The following is a 21,947-nucleotide window of genomic DNA, read 5'->3' as shown; positions in this document are numbered from 1 at the left end:
TGTGGAGCCTGCTTAAGATTCTCTTTCTCTCTCTCCCTCTGCTTCTCCCCCATTCACTCCTGTGTTCTCGAAAGAAAGAAAGAAAGAAAGAAAGAAAGAAAGAAAGAAAGAAAGAGAAAGAAAGAAAGAGAAAGAAAGAAAGAAAGAAAGAAAGAAAGAAAGAAAGAAAGAAAGAAAGAAAGAAAGAAAGAAAAAGAAAGAAAGAAAGAAAGAAAGAAAGAAAAAGAAAGAAAGAAAAAAGAGTCCGCAGACAGATGCCAAGAAATCCAGGACAAAATGATATAAATTACAGCAAAAGGTCTGAGAATAAGATTCCACTCTGATCCCATATTCCCAAATATGGGTTATATTTCACTAGAGACAAGAGAGAAAAGGAGACAGTTCTAAGGGGAATTGTGGAAGATGTTTTGGTGCGTTCCAAAGAGAATCTCAGGATCCTTGTCCTTAGGAAGAACCCTGAAGAGGTGGTCCCCCCAGAGATGGAAACCCTAACAAATTTAGGGTGATGAGATCAGATCAATCTCTTAGAGATTTCTGTGACCCAACATGAAGAGAAACAGCAGAATAAACCTCTGACCCTAAAGATGGCATAAACTTGGAAGAAAGAGCCCAAGACCCAATGAGGTAGTGTGGACAGGAAAAGATATCTCAGCCATGATCCCCCTCAGTTAATGGTCAAGGGTCAATTCCACTCACAGTCATAGAACTATTTAAGATCTCCAGAATCAGATACAATTTCAGGGAAAACTGAGTGTAGGGAAACCCCAAACAAACTGCAATTAAGTCTGTTGCCCTGTTGAAACTGGCCCTCAAAATGAAATCAAATTCACTTGTAGAATAAAAAGAATATTGTGTATCTCACACACCTGAGCTGTTGATTGGGATTCATACTCACCAGAAAAACATAACTTCCCTAAGAAATCAAGAAACAAAATGACTATACTCAGTATGAAGAATTTCAACAAAATATTGCTAGGGCAGCAGAAGAAAAACCTTTTCATAGGTTTTTAAAGCCTTCTGTTATATTTTGTCCCTCCATACAAGGGTTATATGTGCACATTTTTATGCATGAACTTGATTTTGATTAATTCACTCAACAAATATTCATTGAGTACTTCTTATGCAGAAGGCTCTAGGCACTGCAAGAAATACAGAGAAATATACAGCATACAACGTCTTCCCTCAAGTGATTTATAATCTAATTGGGGACAAGGAGACAAATTAAACCATGAATGTTCTATATTGGTATGCATCAAATAAACCATAGAAATGATAAAAGTATTATGAGTTTAGACGATTGAGGGAGGAACCAGTGGGCTGAATTGTCAAGGAAAGCTTCACAGAGAAATGTTTTTGCACACAGTGGATGAAGACACATTGGTAAGAATGAAATCATGTTAGGGAGTTATGACCAAGATTTAAACTGAATAAGATAAAGTAGGGTAGAGTCTGATGCAGCAGGGCAGGAAGGACAGGAGAGTGAATAGAAAGTTTGTGTAATATCACTGAGAGGGACTTCTGGAAATATTCTAATTAAAATATTTTTTCTTTGACATCTGAAGGTTAATTCCCCTTAGAAATCTTTAATCAACGGAACTAGATCATTCCTCCTAAATCACTTTTTAGTAATGAATCCATAGCCTTGAAATATATCTTTTTAGTGCCCTTTGAGATAAGCTCTTTCTTACCCACCATCACCCAGTAATTCTGATAAAGCCAAAATTCCCCCTTCACACACTCATACAATTCCTTATCCACCTAGATCTAGATCAAAGTCCATGTAACACCCTCCACCCTGCATACACAGAGTAATTCTCAAAACCACAACCCTTATGGCTCAACCTGGACCCCCTCCCAAATCCTCCTCTCTGACTTAACAATGCCTCACTCCAGTCCCCTTTCAAAACATATGTTTCCTAGAGAACTGGCAGAACAAAAAGAAATGACACTGATGTTATTTCTATGAGCACGTTGCCTCTCTACAAACTCTACGTCCCATGCAAAAGTCTGCTGATCTGGCCTGCCCTATTCCCAAGTTGTCTAGTAATTAGAATTCTTCTCAACAGGAGACAACGCCATGCATCTTGAGCAGAGAAGAGGAAATTGGAAGGATTCCAGAGCCTTTTCACTGTTGGCTCAACTGGCCCAACTGGTAAACATAATGCTTCTACCTTTAGCTGGAGGTGATTATATAAAGTCTGAGTCGGAGAAGAATATGATTTTGTTTTTATTATTACTTCAAGGCCTTGAGGTATTTTTTTCTTAAAACACCAAGGAGTCAACCAGCAGAAAAAAACCCTAAGGGTTTATTCATAACGTCCAGAGGCAGGTCGTGCACAGAAAATGAAGAACTTGAAAAAGAATATGAAAATATTTTCATGCAAAGAAACCAAATCCAATCAATGCATTTCTAACATATCCCTACTATGTGCAAGACCAAAATATCATTTTTAAATAAGTACTTTTGAGAAACAACTATTGATGAGCAGAGACTCGGATTCCTCTTACATTTGTTTGCTGACAGTTGACATCACACCAAATTGATTCTGGCCATATCCATAGACAGCCTCAGGTCTGATGTCCTGGACTGTTTCATCCCATCACCCCTGGGAACATCACTGAGTGCTTTAATAGACTCTTTTCCAGATAAGACAAGTAGTGCTCAATACCAGGTTAATGAAATTTTTGTGGTCATTGTCTCTGCATACATCTTTTTAGTAAAGAATGTGTGGGTTTTAAACAATCACATAAACCTCTATTCCTTAAGCAACCACAGTAAAATTCTTAAATTTTTTCTGCTAAGTGCTTTATCTGTGCAATCCCTTCTAGTGTCTTCGCCATTTTTATAGATGTAATCAATTATTTCAGTCAAGCAAAGTACCCTGCCAACTTTCCAGAATTCCTAGCACGATTTTAACTACCAGCTTGGGGTTTTATTCAGTATGAGCATAAAAGTTATTATATTCTAATTGCTTGTGATTGTTACTACATTGAGATTTATTTTTGTTGTTTTTTTTTCAAGAGATTGTTAAAATGAGTTTAGTGACTTCATTCTGGTTTTCCTGATTGATTCTATTATTAGGACTGTGGAAGCCTGGGGCCCTTTGGCCTTGCTGAGCATCTTGAACAATTTTTTAAGCAGTTTGGGTTTGGCAAAACCTATTTTGCCAAGAACATTATCCTTTAATTTTTAAAAACCATGTGCATTTTAAGGAAAATGTAACCCATATGTTCCTAATTCCTCTGTACTAAACACATCAAAATGTTTTGTAAGAAACACTTGATTTCCAAGAAGACTTAGGAGCCTTCCTTATAAGACCTTTTTAGTTATTTTCTTTTAAAACAGGAAGTTGCTTCTGCCAAGAATATAGTTATTTAGACACCAACTGTTTCAAGAAACTCATGAACTAACTGGACATATTTTATATTACTCTGGAATATATTTGCTGAATAAAATGGTAGCCAAAAACAAAAACTGAGCAGGGAGAGAACCAAATCAAATTTTTAAAAAATTCTTAGAATATATGTACGCTTTCTGAATCTTCATACATTGAAATACTTGGTTATAGATTTACTATTTGACAAAAACACCTGTTTCAAAAGAATTTGTTAGGGATCAGATTTGGGTGTTGTTTTGTTTTGTTTTTAGTTCTAGGGAAGGTATTCTAGAATCTTATTTGAATATCTGTTTTTAACATGTTACAAATTAACTTTTCCCAGAGAATTTGGAAATCTTAATTCAATTTATCTTCATTTTAGTATTTCTATCTCTAATCCCAACAGTAAGAATAGAAAGAATATTCACAAACCAGCACAGTGTATATTTTTGCATATGTATAGATTCGTATACATGTATAGATATGTACTGTGGATACTCAGGCAGCTTCACCTTCCATCATGAGTCTCTCAGAGTCCAAACTACTGAGCCGTGAGAGAACCGCCATTACTCCTACTCCTCAAACTAGCAAAATTTGGTGATGATTCTTCCTAGTCTAGACTCATAGGCTGACGTGTCAAGCACAAGTCTATTACCTCAGAAGGGCAACACGAAGACTCCCATGGACAGAATACACAACCTATCAGGCCTCTTTCTGGCCAGATTTCTTGAATATTCTGGTATTCTCTACTTCCATCCTAATTTAATATCCTAGTATCAGATCAGAAGAGAAAAGGAGAAACTGTCCCTACACCTCAAACCTGCAAGGATCCACCTTTTCGGTTTCTCCAGGTTAGATCTCCCATCAGATCCACCCGGTTTGGGATGATCATAAAGGTGAAGACCTCTGCTTCCACTGGCCCTGTTGCTCAAGGCTCTTTATGCAGCCTTCTCCATCTCTGTCACCACAGCCCCTGCTATACCATAACTCCCATCTGTGAGCCAACCCAACCCTAAGCACTCAGAGACAAGCCAGTAGATATCACATCAAAGCGATTAAAAGGCAAAATGCAATGAATCGTGGATCACTACATCAAAAACTAATGACGTATTGTATGGTGACTAACATAAAATAATAAAATAAAAAAAAGAAGGAAAAAAAAGTAAAAGACAAAATGTTCTGATTCCCAAGTAGCTCAATGATATGAGATGGTTGGTGCCCAATGATATAAGATGATGAATGTGTTAATGAGCTTGATTGTGGTCATCATTTCACAATGAATAGACATATAAAATCATCACATTGGGCACTCTCTATCTAACTACTGATAGTTGATGGATTAGATAGATGATAGATGATAGATGATAGATAGATAGATGATAGATGATAGATAATGATAGATAGTTTATAGATATAGATACAGATATATATACAGGTTTTATTTGTCAATCATGCTTCAGTGAAGCTGGGGAAAATATGAGAAATTATATCATCTGGCTCTTTTGTGAATATTATTTTTTATATGTTAATATTACTGTTTTTTTCTATTTTAAAATGTACAAATCAGGAACACAAAAGAGACAACTCATTTTCATCTTCCTCATCTGTAGATGGCCATAAGATGTAATGATTCCTCAGGTTCTTTCCTGCACAAACTTTTTCTGAGCCTATTCTTAGCACTCGAGCTTTCCAGCAATCCTGACCGTGAAGTCATTGGCAGGTGGTGTTCAGGCACACAGTGTTTCTTGACGCAAGTATTTACTAGTCCAGCCCTGAGTTCCTGCTGCATGCCAGGCACTTTGCTAGGATTAAGGGTACAAAGAAGAAGGCAGAAAAAAAGAAACAAATTCTGCCTTCATGGGTTTTAGAGGAGCTTAGAAAAATAAGCATCCAAACAGCTGTGACAACGTCTGATTTGAATTTTCACTGATAAGAAAAAAAAAATAGAGGCTGGAAGTTCTTGGTATTTGACATGGAGATAGAAAAGCAGAGGCCAGTCAGTCTTAGGGGAGAGTTGACAAGGAAGGCGTGGTGTCAGGGAAGCTGTAAGAGAGCTGATCAGAAATAAGGGGACATGAAAGGTTTTATCGGCTGGAAAACAATAGAACTATAAAGGGATTGAATTCTATTTGTTTTTTAAGTACTGTCACTCTAGTTTGGGTATGTATTTCTACATGACGCTTTTCTTCTATGTTCTCCAGCACCCCAATGTACTGCATCTGCCACCAAAAAAATAAAATAAAATAAAAAAGAAAAATTAATAAAAATTAAAAAGAATAGGAGGACCAGCAAAAATTTTATCTAATAAAACTCAAAATGTACAGAATCGTCATTTCTCCAGCCCTGGAAATTAACCTAACAATTTCTTACATAACTGTATAAGATGGCCATGATGAAGTTGGAGGAGGGCCATAGAAACTCCCCAAAACGTACCCCATATGTGATGGCAAGAGTGCAGTGTAGTGAGGGCATTTGAAAAATAAGGCTCTTTCATCTTAAGAGACAAGAACAAGGCTAGTCATAATCAAAGTTTTTAAATTGTGAAAAGTAATATTAGAAGGATATTCTGATTCTGTTGTGCTTTTTAAGGATTAAGGCATTTCATGAAATAAATAACTTACAATGGATTGCCTGTTTAAGTGTTTAACCTAGGAAATGGCAGATCCAGCCATAATTTTCTAAGTTAACCTAAAGCTCTCTGCATGTACTTCATCAACATTTTTAGATTTAAATTCTAAACCACAAAAAAGTATTTCCCTTGTGAATCATCTGGTAACAGTGTTCTTCACTGTCAGGATTGCTGGAAAGTTCATGTGTTGAGAAAGTGTTCATAAGGGATGCCTGGCTGGCTCAGTCAGTTGAGCATCCTGGAGGCTCAGGTCATGATCTCAGGGTCATGAGATGGAGCCCCACGTTGGGCTCCGTGCTTAGCACAGAGTCTGCTTGAGATTCTCTCCCTCTCCCTCAGCCTCTCCTACTACATGCTCTCTCTCTCTCTCTAAAATGATCAATAAATCTTTAAAAAAAAATAGGTTCATAAAAAGTTTGTGCAGGAACTAACCTTAGAAGCCTTTCACTCCCTCTTCCATCCCTTTACAGATAAGGGCACTAAGGCCCAGAGAAGACGGAAATGAGTTGTCTATGTTGTGTTTCTGATGCACAGTGTGGGATGACTGGACAGCTATACCTTGCATATATTATATATATTAGGAGTATCATTAAAAGCAGATCTGCTCTTGTGAGTATGACCTAATACTAGGAAAATCTTAATAAACTGGTCTTAATAAAGAGCTGATGCTTCAAAATTATATAGGATCCATCAATACATTGCAATATTCCCAAAATTTTACATACAGTTGGAAATTTTCTTTCATCTGCAGTTTTTGGTTAGGGCATAGGTAGGGAGGAAAGAATTGTCCAGAGTGAAGCCACTGTAATGTAAATGGTCATCTCTTACTATTTCTTCTTCATGCATATTGTGATTGACAAAAAAGAAGAAAGAAGAACGAAGGACGAAAGGAATGAAGGAAGGAAAAGAAAGAAAGAAAGCCCCCCAAAAGAATAAAATCCAAACAACTTTAATTATAAATATAATTTAAAAATAGAATCACTAATCTAACCGGCCTTAACTACAGTAATAAGAAAGTTTTGTTTGAAAAATCTGGGTCTTGACTAGTTCTTTTCAAAATTTACTTTCATATAGGAGCACCTGGGTGGCTCAGTTGGTTAAGTGTCCAACTCTTCTTGGTTTCAGCTCAGGTCACGTTCTCATGGGTTGTGGGATCCATGCTCAGTGGGGAATCTGTATGAAAGATTCTCTCCCTCTGCCCCTTCTCCTGCTCACTCTCTGTCTCTGAAAATAAATAAATAAATCTTTTTAAAAAATTACTTTCATATAATTTACCTTGAAATTAGGTCTCTGGAGGAATTAAAGGTCAATATGCTGAGGAAGGTAATGAAGTAAAGGTAGAAAGAATATAGTTTGGGTGAATATAGGTGAAGCCAATGCAAATTTTTCTAGCTAATAAAATTTTTTAAAACTCGGAAACATTTACCTATGAACTATGAAATGGGTTTCTTTATTTTTAAACCATCCATGATGACTACTAGCTTTCCATCACTACAGAAGTATTCAGAGTAATCACAATTAAATAATTACAGTCAATTAACCATAAATCTAACATGTTTGGTCAACCTGTTCCTCCTTTGTAGAAAGCTGTGTAGAACGGATACCTGTGTTAGCAACAGTCTACCACCATTCATTCCAGTAAACTCTAATTTTGTGATAACAGCAATAACACAAAGCAGGATTTATTCTGTTTATGGATTGTGAGTAAACAAAATTTGTGAAGAAGCGAATTGTTTACGCATGTGAGGTGGATGAGCTTTTCCAGAAAAGCAGGATTTAGTGCCCTCAAGGAGACCTTTTATTAAATGGAGCTAGAAATGTGTGTTATTTCATTGGTCTGAAGAGAGCAAAGGCATCATCATTAAACAGTTACTTTAGGGCACTAGGATTTTCATTATCGGGTATTACTTAAACTTTGTACATACAACCAGTCCTCACAAGCAGTAATGGCAACATGATGATATTTATTAGACCATTCTGTACTGTAATCCCATAATAACACTTAGAGGAGAGCAAAACCCTATTCTAGAAGTCAGGACATCTTAGTTTGCATGATATTCCATGGACAAGATACTTAAACTCATTTCATTCATCTATACAGAGGGAAGATGAGCTTTAAAATCCCTTTCAATTCTAAAATAAAATTATTGATTCATTTTCTTTTTTTTCTGTGTTGTCTTCCAAGTTATATTAGAAACATTTTCCTTTCAATAATGCCTCTTTTCCACCCTCCCCAAATATACACTTAATTCCCAAGAATTAAAACAAGATTTAAGTACACTATTCTCTTTCAAAACACATGGAGAAACCAAGACAATGCAAAAGCTGTTTTACGATTGTGGCAGAATCACTAAACAAATCATTTCCATGCCTAAATAACAGGAGGTTAGGCCAGATATTCATTCCCACCTCCTCTTTTTCCATCCCCAAAATAGATGATTACTTGCTTATTTTGTCAAGTAGGTGTTAAAAAGTTTCTTGGACATTGGAAAAAACAACAACAACAAAAACAACAAAACAGTGATCCAGAGCAAAATTCGATTATATCTTTTACATTTTAAATTTTTTTTCTCATTAAGCTTTTGTTTTAATGGGTCTCAAAATTATGTGACAGATTTTTGGTCAAGTTGTTTCCATTAAAAAGTATTGATTTTAGGGGCGCCTGGGTGGCTCAGTCATTAAGTGTCTGCCTTCGGCTCAGGTCATGATCCCCGGGTCCCAGGATCGAGCCCATCGGGCTCCTTGCCCCACAGGAAGCCTGCTTCTCCCTCTCCAACTCCCCCTGCTTGTGTTCCCTCTCTCGCTGTGTCTCTCACTGTCAAATAAATAAATAAAATCTTAAAAAAAAAAAAAGTATTGATTTTAAAAATTAATAACTTAATGGGACACCTGGGTGGTTCAGTCGGTTAGGGGTCTGCCTTTGGCTCATGTCATGATCCCAGGGTCCTGGGATCGAGTCCCGCATCGGGCTCCTTGCTCAGCAGGGAGACTGCTTCTCCCTCTGCCTGCCATTCCTTGTGTACACACTCTCTCTGACAAATAAATAAATAAATTTTTTAAAAAAATTAATAACTTAAAACTGCCACACACACACACACACACACACACACACAACAAATGGTCCACAAACATTCTCTTTTCCTTCTAAAGGTTTTACAACGTATTGTTATCATTAACCAGTCTTTTACTATTAAACTTAAATGGCAAATTGACACAAACAGCTTTGAGACCATTCTTCCTCCACTGATTAAGACTGGGGTGGCAGGTCTCAGAGCCTCTGAGTTTTCTGGGCAGACCTGGTGATCTTGCCAGCTCCAACTGCCTTCTTGTCCACCACTTTGATGACACCCACAGAAACAGTCTGTCTCCTGTCACAAACAGCAAAATGGCCCTGAGGAGGATAGTCAGAGAAGCTCTAAACACACATAGGCTTGCCAGGAACCATATCAGTGAGGGCAACATCACCAGATTTCAGGAACGTGGGGCCACTTTCCAGCTTTTTTCCAGAACTGTGGTCAATCTTCTCCTTCAGCTCAGCACATTCACATTTCACTGACAGGACATTTCTAAGAAGTAAATGGTCTACCATGATATAGCTAGTAACCCGTGGCCTGGCTCTCAACCCCAGCCTGCCTTGCTGCACAGCCCTGTGCTCTCTCCCTTACAGCACACTTTCTCTCCTTACAGCTCTAACCACATGCCATCCAACTTACATATGACTATGAATACTATTATGAAAAAACATGGAGAAAAATGTGTTTCTGCTTCACAGCTGGCTAATATCTTCCAACCAGATCTCCAACTAGTAATCACTTTGTCTTGTGGGTAAGTTGTTTTGTTTTGGTTTACCAAAATATTTTTCTGTCCAAGGGAAAGCCTGTCTGAGAGGATATACATATCAGTACAAGGGAATCAAATAAAAGGGACATGAAGTTTTCTAGGTAGCCTGTAAGCTAGCCAGGGAAATAATGGAGGGATCAGGTAGACCAGGAGAAAGAATAGACACCCATCATGGTCCTCCAATTAAATTAAGTCTTCAAAACTCAAGCTCTTGAGCCAGAGGCCTAATCAGTGGAGGGCAGTGGACAAAGAAATTGCCTGGGTCCTAAAGCAAGATTCTTGTGCAGCCTGGCCTCCTTGCTCGGATTGGTGTGTTGGTGAAGGAGGTCATGTAGTGACCAAACCCTCTGATTCTGGCTTGCTAATGCAGGGCTCCGTCTGCCCCACATTTCAATTACTTGTGTTGGGAGAAGTTGAATAATCAAGTTAAGTCTCCCAGGATCACCAAACAAGCAAGATATGAAAAGAAGCAGCCCTCGTTTGACCAGGGTTCGATTTTCTTAAAGAATGTTCTTACAATCCTCATCATCAGAAGTAGGGCCTGATCCTTATTGGTTGTACATTCTCCCAAAAATTAGTTAATTTATCATGTCATGTCAGTTTGACTCATTCACTCCAAAGGTTGCCACTGGGGATTGTCATTGACTCAAACTCTTCATTCATGGCATGGCAATAGGTGATTAACACCAGAACCTAACATTTGCCCTCTTAAAAATAGTACTTGCAGAACATAAACATTCTTGCTACTTGATCTTCTTTCTTCAGCTTCCAAGAGATGATCATAAATGAAATATGACTGATCCTCAACAATTCACTAAGTTTTATATTTATAGCCACTATGTATACACATGCATAACAAATGTATCTACATTTGTCATAAATATGCAATTAAAACATTTTCCAAGCATTGTGCAAACTGTTCTATAAAAATTATCACAATAAACCTAGGACATGGTAATGGAAAAAAACCTGAGGCTCAAAGAGGCAAACGTGCCCAACATTGTATGGCTATCTTCTGAAGTAGGAAAACCTTATTTTTTGAACCACTCTTTTTGTTCTTATCATATACTGATACATATTGTCATTGTGTCCAGTCAAACCTTCAAATGTCAGCTCTTTAAAGCTGGAGAATCTGATGAAAGCAATTAACACTTTCCCCAGAAAAATCCATACATCCACCATCATCATTCCCATGATTTCAGAGAGTTGGAAGGCCTTCTGTAATCTGCCTATAGTCTTCAAGATCCATGTACCCTGCCGAGCCATGAGCCCCAGGCTCAGAACTCCTCACATGCTTTCTTACCCTCCTTCCTATCTTCCACAGGCTTGTGCCTTGCACACTTCTGGTTTTCAAGAAATACACTGACTTCAAAAGAGAAAGACACTTGCTGTGAACTTTGCAGTCCAAGAGGTTTATAAATGTGGTTTACCAGAGAGCTTGTTTTTCTTTTTTATAATCATATTCTTGAACACATAAAACCCATGAAAGAGATAACAGTAACTTGTGCTCTGAGCCTTGACTTTGGCGAGCACTATGGGAACAGACATACTTCTTCATTGGACTGCTTTTGTCTTACATCAAAAGCACTGACGGCTCTAGAAGATCTGGATATGTCTATGCCAATTGTCTCATGTTGGAGATATTTAGGGAAGTATTAAAGTGGACATTATCACTCTTTTGGGGAAAAAAAGATTCTTCTTTCTTGAATACTCTTATCACATAAAAAGAACTTGGCAGACCAAAAGTTGAGACCATTCAATATATGCTCTTTTGGTAAATACTAAAATTCAATTGAAAGGATTTAATCTTGGTATGAAGTTCACATGTTATTATTTTACTTTATGTTTCCTTCTAAGAACATTTTAAAGTCTGAACATGCCTTTTACTTTGGGATCTGTAATAGAAATAGCTAGAAATACAAAGTCCAAGCCTCTGCTCCATCCTTTGTGCTTAATTCTGAACTTTATCACCCTTTGTCTAGGTTCTTAGAACCACTTCCTGTCTCAGAACCCCCTGTTCAACCTGGTAGGTGTTGACTGACACCGGCTTTTTTCCTAATAATTAAATCTAATCATGTCATTTGCTTACTTTAAAACCTTTCTTGGCTCCTATTGCTTATAGCATTAGACCACATTTCTTATTTTAGCTCCAAAGGCCCTTCCACCATACTTCTGGCCTTGTATTCCTTTGCTAATGCCATCTAAACTCTTGTCCCCTTTGTTTGAGTCACCAACATAACTCTAAATTCCAGTTTTACTAAAGTCGCCACCACTTTCTAAGCACAATAATACCTACCACAATAATAAGCATGCTATCTCTTCTGGAAGGTCCTTTCTTACATTCACCACCTGGAAATACCTACTCACCTTTTAAGACTCAATTCAAGTATCGTCTCTTCTAAGAAGGCTGTCATGAACCCTTCATGTAGTTATTTTATCCTTTTAACTTCAGTTCCATTTTCTTTTATAACTCTGTTAAAGCTGATACCATTGAAAGTTGCAAGTGTGATGCCTATCTTTTCAATAAGACTATAGGGTCTTCAAACACAAAAATAAATTTTATTGTCTTTACATACCCAGCACCAGGCCAATAATTGGTGTAGCTCATTAGCTCAGAAATTGTTTAAATAATCAATGAATTATATAGTGGAGTGAATCTGAGCACAAAGTTTTGCTCTAATTACTAATCAGTGTGTAAACTAGAAGTAAATAAATCCAAGTAGAAAGTGTCAGACATTTCTAACTAGTATTTTATTGAATTATAATTGACATACAATATTATGTTAGTTTCAGGTATACAACATAGTCATTTAATATTTTTATACATTATGAAATGATCATCACAATAGTTCTAGGTACCCTGTCACTATGCAAAATTATTCAAATATTACTGACTTTATTCCCTATGCTGTAATTTACATCCCTGCTATTTATTTATTTTATAACTGGAAGTTTGTAGCTCTTAATCTCCTTCACCTATTTTATCTGTCCACACCCACATCCCCTTTGGCAAGCACTAAATTGTTTTCTGTATCTATGAGTTCCTTTCTGTTTTGGGTTTTTTTTTTTTTTTTCATTTGTTTTGGTTTTTCGATTCCACATATAAGTAAATCATAAAATATTTATCTTTCTCTGTCATACTTATTTCACTTAGCATAATATAATTTAATTCCATCCATGTTGTCACAGATGGCAAGATTCCATTCTTTATTACGACCAATATTCCCTTGTATGTATATGGACTTCCAATACTATGTTGAATAAAAGCAGCAATAGTGAGCATCCTCACCTCATTCCTAATCCTAGAGGAAACACTTTCAGCTTTTCAACATTAAGTAAGATGTTAGCTGTCGGTTTGTCATATATGACCTTTATTATTTTGAGGTGTGTTCCCTCTCTTGACTTCTTTGGACTTCAAATCATAAACAGATGTTGAATTTTGTCAAATGCTTTTTCTGCCTCTATTGAGATGATCATAGGAATTTTATCCTTCACTTTGTTAATGGGGTGTATCATGTTGATTGATTTGTGATGTCAAACCATCTTTGAATCCCTAGAATGGATTCCACTTGGTTATGGTATATGATCTTTTTAATGTGTTGTTGAATTTGGTTTGCTAGTATTTTGTTGAAGATTTTTGCATCTCTGTTCATCAGGGATATTGATCTGGAATTTTCCTTTTTTGTAGTGTCTTTGTCTGGTCTTGGTATCAGGGTGTTGCTGACCTCATAAAATAAGTTCAGAAGTGTTCTCTCATCTTCAATTTTTTGGGATAATTTGAGGAGGGTAGATATTAACTCCTTTTTAAATGTATGGTAGAATTCACCTCTGAAGCCATCCAAAAGTGGACTTCTGTTTGTTGGGACTTTCTGATTACTGATTCAATTTCATCACTAGTAATTGGTTTATTGAGATTTTCTAATTCTTCATGATTTCCATCTTGGAAGATTACACACTTCTAGGAAATTATCCCTTTTTTCTAAGTTGTCTAATTTGTTGGCATGTAACTATTTATAGTATTCTCTTATGATCCTTTATATTGCTGTAATATTGGCTGTAATTTCTCTTCTTTGATTTTTGACTTTATTTATTTGGGCCATCTCTCTTTTTTTCTTGATGAGTCTGGCTAAAATTTTGTTAATTTTATTTGTCCTTTCAAAGAATCAGCTCTTAATTTCATTGACCTTTTATATTGTGTCTATTTTATTTATTTCCACTCTGATCTTTATTATTTCCTACCTTCTAACTTTGGACTTTGTTTGTTCTTCTTTTTCTAGTTCCCTCATACATAAGATTAAATTATTTACTTGAGATTTTTCTTATTTCTTGAGTCGAGCCTGTATTGCTCTGAACTTCCCTGTTAAGACTGCTTTTGTTGCATCCCAAAGATTTTAGAAGCTTGTGTCTCCATTTTCATTTGTCTGAAAATAATTTTTGATTTCTTCTTTGATTTTTTTGACCCATTGATTGTTTAATAATATGTTGCTGTCTCCACATTTTTGTGTATTTTTTTTTCAGTTTCTTCCTGTAATTGATCTTTAGTTTCCTACCATTGTGGTTGGAAAACATATTTGATATTATTTCAATCTTCTTGAGTTTCTTGAGACTTGTTCTTTGGCCTGACATGTGATCTGTCCTGGAGAACATTCCATGTGTAGTTGAAAAAATGTATATTCTGCCGTCTGGTTGAATGTTCTGTATATATTAAGTCCATCGGGTCTAATATGTTGTTTAAAGCCAATGTTTCCATATTGATTTTATATTTGGATAATCTATTCATTGATGTAAGTGGGATATTAAAGTTCCCTACTATTATTGCTGTCTAATTCTCCCTTTATTTTTGTTAATATTTGCTTTATATATTTAGATGCTCCTATGTTGGGTGCATAACTGTTTACAAATGTGATATCCTTTTGCTGGATTGACCTCTTTATCATTATGTAATGCTCTTCTTTGTCTTTTGTTTTGGTCTTTGTTTTAAAAGACTCTTCTTGGGTATATCAGAAATACCCAACAAAAAAACAGAACCTTGGACTGAGGTAAAATTTCTTGGAATAAACATAAATTTCTTAGGTCAGAAACTAAGGGAATAAAGAAGAGAAGATTCAGATACAAATGGTGGAGGGCACAGGACAGAAATCAGAAAATACTGGAAATTTGGCTATATGGAGAAACCATATTTATTAATACTCTGCACCAACAACAAGAATAGAGGGGTACAAAAGAAGAGCCAAATACTACAAAATCTCTTCTTTGAAGTATAGAAATCCCCAACTCACTTCAATATGAACAACAGAAAAGAATTGTGACCACTGCCATATTAAGTAAATATGTAAAATAAATAATATTAAATAAATACATAAATAACAGAGAAGGAAAAAAATATATAATATGAAGACTCACAAGAAAAATATGTCCATAAAGCAGAGTTTTCATATTTTATACATTATGTTACATATTTTCATATTAGTGTAACCTAATTTTTCAAAGAAAATAAAAGAGAATTAATTAAATGGCAAAAGCTATTAAAGAACAAAATAATTCACAGTCAAGAAAACTCAGAAATGTGACAGCTAAAAAACAGGAAGATGAGAAATGAGAACAGAAAGACCACATAAAAAAATTAGAAATAAAAGTAATAGGTTTAGAAATGAAGACTCAATTGAAAGTAATATAAGACTAAATAGACAATTCAGGAGGCAATGTTCAGAAAATAGAAGATAGAAAAAAGAAAAAAAGAACTTAAAAAATTTAGTAAAGAGATTAAAAATAATTTGAGAGATAGACATAGGACAAAGAAGACCTAGCATGAGTATAATTGGAGGTCCTGATGAAGAAAATCAAAACCATGGAATGGGCAAACACTAAAAACTATAATCCAAGAAAACTTCCTTATTTATAAGAAATTTGGATCCGTATATTGAAATGTACAATGTGTGCCTAGGAATTAATGCATGATAGTCATATCTTAATATAAAATATGAAACTAGATATTTTTATCATATTAGGAAAAATTATTTAATTATGATAACCATCATTGATAGAATGTACACTATTTAACTTAAAATTTCTCAAAAATTCTAGAAACTAATTTGCCTATATGAACTCAGTGCCATATAATTTAGTACCTCTTGAATAAGTAATTACCCTGTCATCATCTATCCTAACAAAATAGTCATGTCTGTCATTGTGATAATAATGGCAAATCACACTGGTCTGAAGATATATATTGGCAGTTATCTGTATCTTTAATTAAAATTGCAGTCCAATAAAGCATTACTTACATTGTAAATAATGATGGAGGAGGGAGGAAAGATAATAAAAGTTTTGTCAATGTTGAGAGCCACTCACCATGTGCAGTTCATTCAATGTATAAACAAGAAAAGGAAATTTAAAGATAAATTGCCCAAGATAAAACAGCCAGCTTGTACCAGGTTTCAAATAAAAGTTTAATCTTTAATTTTCAGATCCATGTTTTGTTCTACTATATCATGCATAAAATTAAAGTTATTCATTTTATTTCAGACTAAATATCATAATGTGGGAAATTAGAAAATCATAGTTCTTAATGGAGTATGATATTCATGGCCCTTAATTATAAATAATAGAGCACTCTAATGCAAAAGACACTTTTAAAAATCACGATAATTAGTCATTCAGTGTAGTAAAGAATACTATAATGTTATGGGTTCATCAAAATCTACATGTTGTCTTTCTGGGCTCACAGCTACCTTACAGTTAGGTATGGCCAAGTGCCTGATTTCAAGCCAATGCAATATAACAGAAATAATCTGTACTACTTCTCAGCTGGACTATAAAAATCTCCTGTAAGAAAGGGGAACCCTCCTACACTGTTGGTGAGAATGCAAGCTGGAGCAGCCACTCTGGAAAACAGTATGGAGGTTCCTCAAAAAGTTGAAAATAGAGCTACCATATGACCCAGCAATTGCACTACTGGGTATTTACCCCAAAGATACAAATGTAGTGATCTGAAGGGGTACATGCACCCCAATGTTTATAGCAGCAATGTCCACAATAGCCAAACTATGGAAAGAGCCAAGATGCCCATCAACAGATGAATGGATAAAGAAGATGTGGTATATATATACAATGGAATATTATGCAGCCATAAAAGGAATGAAATCTTGCCATTTGCAATGATGTGGATGGAACTGGAGGGTATTATACTGAGCGAAATAAGTCAATCAGAGAAAGACATGTATCATATGATCTCACTGATATGAGGAATTCTTAATCTCAGGAAACAAACTGAGGGTTGCTGGAGTGGGGGGTGGGGTGGGAGGGATGAGGTGGCTGCGTGATAGATATTGCAGAGGGTATGTGCTATGGTGAGCGCTGCAAATTGTTTAAGACTGTTGAATCACAGATATATACCTCTGAAACAAATAATACATTATATGTTAAAAAAAAGAAGATGGTAGGAAGGGAAAAATGAAGGGCGGGAAATCAGAGGGGGAGACAAACCATGAGAGACTATGGACTCTGAGAAACAAACTGAGGGTTCTAGAGGGGAGGGGGTGGGGGGATGGGTTAGCCTGGTGATGGGTATTAAAGAGGGCACTATTGAATGGAGCACTGGGTGTTACACGCAAACAATGAATCATGGAACACTACATCAAAAACTAATGATGTAATGTATGGGGATTAAGATAACATAATTTAAAAAAAAAAAAAACAAAAAACCTCCTGTAAAGTGCATTCTAAGAAGGAAGAAAATATTCTTGGAGCAGATGAGACCAAACTTTGCTTGCTTTTGATTCTTAGGATGAATACAGATAATGAGAGAGGGGAAAAAATGAAAAAAACAAAAAAACCCTCCCATAAACAAGTATCTGTTCTTCCTTCCCTATCTGCTGGCTAGATGGCAGTGACTTGAAAATTATATATTTAAAACAAGAATGTTGCTAGTGTGGATTGCTAGATCACTTTATAAAACATAACCTTCAGTCCCTTCTAACTATTGGGTTTTACATGAGCAAGAAACAAACATCTTGTTGGATTAAGTCACTTACATTTCAAAGTCTACATGCTACTATAATTACTGTTATCTTAAAGAGAAATTTCAATAAGAGTGAGCAGTAACCAAAAATATAAAATCTGTGTTACTGGCAGAAGAAAACTAGGAAACTAATATCAGAGGCTGGACTTATGAATTGTCAAGTTAGGCAGTGAGAAAATATTCAGTTATAATGATGCTGATGGTATTTGGAGAGGCAAACCACACACCTTCTAGCCTGCGGCTCTGGGAAAAGAGACTGGAAAACAGAACTATATTAGCATGCATTAGATATTAGTAGCTTTATTTGGTAAGCTATTAGAAGAAGAAATGACCACAGAAAAGACTTGCAGCTAATTCAGCCATCTAATAAATAATTGTCAGTCTTTGCATATTAAAAGATTAAAGCAGGAGCTCCTGGCTGGCTGAGCTGGTAGAGCATGCTCTGGGTCAAGTCCCACTCTGGGCAATAGAGCTTACTTAAAAATAAATAAATAGGGCGCCTGGGTGGCTCAGTTGGTTAAGCGACTGCCTTCGGCTCAGGTCATGATCCTGGAGTCCCGGGATCGAGTCCCGCATCGGGCTCCCTGCTTGGCAGGGAGTCTGCTTCTCCCTCTGACCCTCCTCCTTCTCATGCTCTGTGTCTCTCATTCTCTCTCTCTCTCAAATAAATAAATAAAATCTTTAAATAAATAAATAAATAAATAAATAAAAATAAATAAATAAATATAAATAAAAGATTAAAGTAAAGCATTAAATATTTTACAAATATATAGAGAATGAATAGAATGTGTGTGTGTGTGTGTGTGTGTGTGTATACATAGGAATACTCTAAAATATATTTTATATCTGGCTGTACACATAAAAACGAAAGGGAATAAGGAAGCATCCAGAAATGTTAGTCTTTGAAAAGCTGGAAATGGTTATCCCAAACATTAAAGAATAAGACTTTTTTAATTGAATCATTAAAGATCTGAAGATACGACTACATGACAAAGTTTAGATTGAGCCAGACCCTTAACCCAAGGCTGATGGCCATAAAGTAAATGTCATTGACTTGAGGGAAAAAAAAAATTGTGATGAAAAAGAAAAGAAATAAATCAGATATAAGAATGATGTCTAACAAAAAATTGTAGGTGTGGCAATTGGCACATTGAACTAAGTGTAAGCAAAGAGATGAAAGTCTTAGTAATTTTAAAGGAAATTATATTGCCAAAACAACTATGAGTTAAAAGTCTTTTGCTGATTAGGTCTCTATTTATTTGTTTGTTAGTTTATTGATGTGGCTTTAAAAAAAAAAAAAAAAACCTACTCTGAAATTTTTGAAGTTTAGGAGGTAATGTTTATTTATACATATTACCTATATGATAAAATCTTGATAAATAATTTTGAACTTCTTGTTGGCCAAATATATATCACACTATATTTTACATAAATCTATGTAAATGATGTTTATTTGTGAATTTGTATCTTTAATCCTTTCTTCCTCTGCCCCCCCCACCTGCAAGGCATAAACGTTGCTAGACATAAAGAGAATATTCATGATTGGAGTAATATTATTATTGGATTTGTTTTCTTCTCTTGGTGAGGTTTGGAGTTTAAGCCTAGATGTAGGCTCCTTTCCTTCTCTGAATGATCATTCTTTTTTTTTTTTTTTAAGATTTTATTTATTTATTTGACAGAGAGAGAGCACAAACAGGGGGAGCAGGAGAGGGAGAAGCAAGCTCCCCACTGAGCAGGGAGCCCAAAGCAGGCCTGATCCCAGGACCCCGAGATCATGACCTGAGCTGAAGGCAGACACTTAACCGACTAAGCCACCCAGACACCCCTGAATGATCATTTGTGGTAAACTAGCAAAAATAGAAAATATATTTTTATTTATTTTTTAAAAGCCCTTGGCTGAGCAACTCTTAAGCCACCAAACTCATACAGACGGGAACTACTCAGCAAAAAAACTCTAGAGCCCTCAACACCCACTACAAATGTAGCCATGTCCCATAATGGACCAGCAAGAACCTCCCAGATGGCAGGACCAGAGACCACAGAGGACAAGGAAGTTCCTCTCTGAGAGCAATCGAGTTCTAATCAAAGAACGTCCCTCACTGCCAGGACTTCATAACAGCTGTCCAAAAGGGTTTCATCATTACCGTGGACCAATGATTACTATGTATAATGCAATTGTCTGTTTTCTGAATGAGGTATTTATTACAGTCATCCTGTCTCTCTTCCACCATGTTTAGCATGTTGGCTAAAGTGGGGGAGACAGAGAACTTGCAACTAAGCCATCTAATAAATAATTGGCAACCTTTGCAGATTAAAAGATTAAAGTAAAGCATGAAACCTTTTTCAAAAGACATATATATGAAGTGGATTAACCTAAAATATATTTTATATTTAGCTTATTTTCCAACAGACGGTCGACAATTTTACTTTTTAATGTTCTAAATGATGTCTGTCAGGAATTTCTAAGTCTTAAGATTCTGCAATATTTTCACATCCTTAGTGAAAGGCTTTATAATCAAGGCCTTCATTATACTACTTTAGGCTACCTTGTTTGTCTCTGCTTACATCCTCTTTACCTACCAGCAATATTTGCCCAAAGACTTCCTGATGCCCTTTCAGGCCCCACAATACAGTACAAGTAAAAGGAAGCTAAGGAAAAAGTACACTGTCTTAGATTCTCTTCCCCCAGAAGCGGAGCCTGAGACAAAGATTTGAGTCCTCAACGTTTATTTGGAAGGTGATCCCAGGAGACACTGTAAGAGAAAGGGGAAGGGAGCAAAGACAGGGAAGGAAGGCAATAAAAGGTGTTTTATCAAGCAAGTTGCCCTTGAGTGTCTACAGCCTTACGGCCTTAGGAAACTAAGAGATCCTCTAGAATGTGCACCTCACCTCCATCCCATCCATGGATGAGGGAACTCCTCTGGGTCTGATTGAGGTCTGCTCCTTAATGGTGGTATTTCCCCAGCACTTGGAGGCTGTTGCATGTCCAGGCAGAGCAGGCTACATGGGCCAGAGAAAGCCCTCAGGCAAAGGGAAACAGTTGCCAGCAGCTGGAAGTCAAACCAAATTAATACAGAACTAGTGAGGAGCAGGGTGATGGTAATCTCATCTCTACTAAGGAAAAGTTATTCTATTACGAGTTGTTCTGGAAGCTGGATGTTGAGTCTATTTTGGATATACAGCCTGATGCTAGTTGGCTAATATTTTGGTAGTAAGAAACTACTCTCCGTTTTATCTGAATCCTGAAAGGCAAAGATTTCCAAGAATAAGTCCTAGAGAGACGGTTAAGTGATAATATTTTCCAAATGCCACCAGGAATGCTGATGGGAAAGTCTTCTCAGATATTGTAAGCTTGCTGCCTCTAAACTACGTGTTCCTCCCCTGACAAATTCCATAGTGAATAGAACAAACATTGAACATTTAGCCTGAGTGAGAAGACTTTGGGATTGTAAGCCACCAAAGTTGGGGAGCTTGTTGTCCCTCCAGCATAACTGTAACAGATATCTTCCATTCACCCCTTCAGCTAAACTCTCCCCCCTCCTCTGCTGCAGGAAGCCAGCCTATAAAGAATATACCAATGAGCTGTCTTGCCCTCTGGCTTCTGCTTGAGTGCAACCGCTAGCGACCTGGCAGGAGATTAGAGGGAGAGAGAAGAGTGGGAACAGAGTATTTATAATCCTCTAACTCCCTTTCTATGGGAGCAACACTTTGAGTTGCTGGTTCTCCCCATAAAGATCATGGCTCCTCACAAGGTGGTGACTCCACAAGACTCTCCTTCCAGGTAATTCCCCTTTTCAGGTCTATGGGTGGAAATATGCTCTGGGTGACTAGTGTTGGGATACCTCTCCTTGATAGTTCTCCTATATCCCACCTACATCTTCATAAATGACCCCTTCATTAAATACTCCTTGAATTATTCTTTGGAACAAATTATCTTTTTCCTGCTGGGACACTGACTGATACATTATTCTAGCCTATACCATCTGGTTTCGTTTTTCTGTAATGAAACATCACATCGTTAACATGGAATTCTTCCTGAACCACTGTGGTTTTCACTACATCAACATTGCCAAAATCAAGG

General features: G+C 36.4%; 1 long non-coding RNA gene across 4 annotated transcripts in view; it reads right to left on the bottom strand.

Annotated features, from left to right (window-relative positions):
- LOC116645054 overlaps positions 1–21,947 on the bottom strand; it is a 266,603-nt gene that overhangs the window by 134,809 nt on the left and 109,847 nt on the right. For all 4 annotated transcript variants that reach the window (XR_004301886.1, XR_004301885.1, XR_004301883.1 and 1 more), the window contains one exon: positions 20,756–20,916. This is a non-coding gene — a long non-coding RNA (uncharacterized LOC116645054). The remainder of the gene's footprint in view (positions 1–20,755; positions 20,917–21,947) is intronic.

Source organism: Phoca vitulina, unplaced genomic scaffold, assembly GCF_004348235.1.
Source record: "Phoca vitulina isolate PV1807 unplaced genomic scaffold, GSC_HSeal_1.0 scaffold31, whole genome shotgun sequence".
In the NCBI taxonomy this organism is placed as follows: domain Eukaryota; kingdom Metazoa; phylum Chordata; class Mammalia; order Carnivora; family Phocidae; genus Phoca; species Phoca vitulina.
The sequence above is the reverse complement of the archived record's forward strand: the minus strand, read 5'-3'. Positions and strand labels throughout refer to the sequence as shown.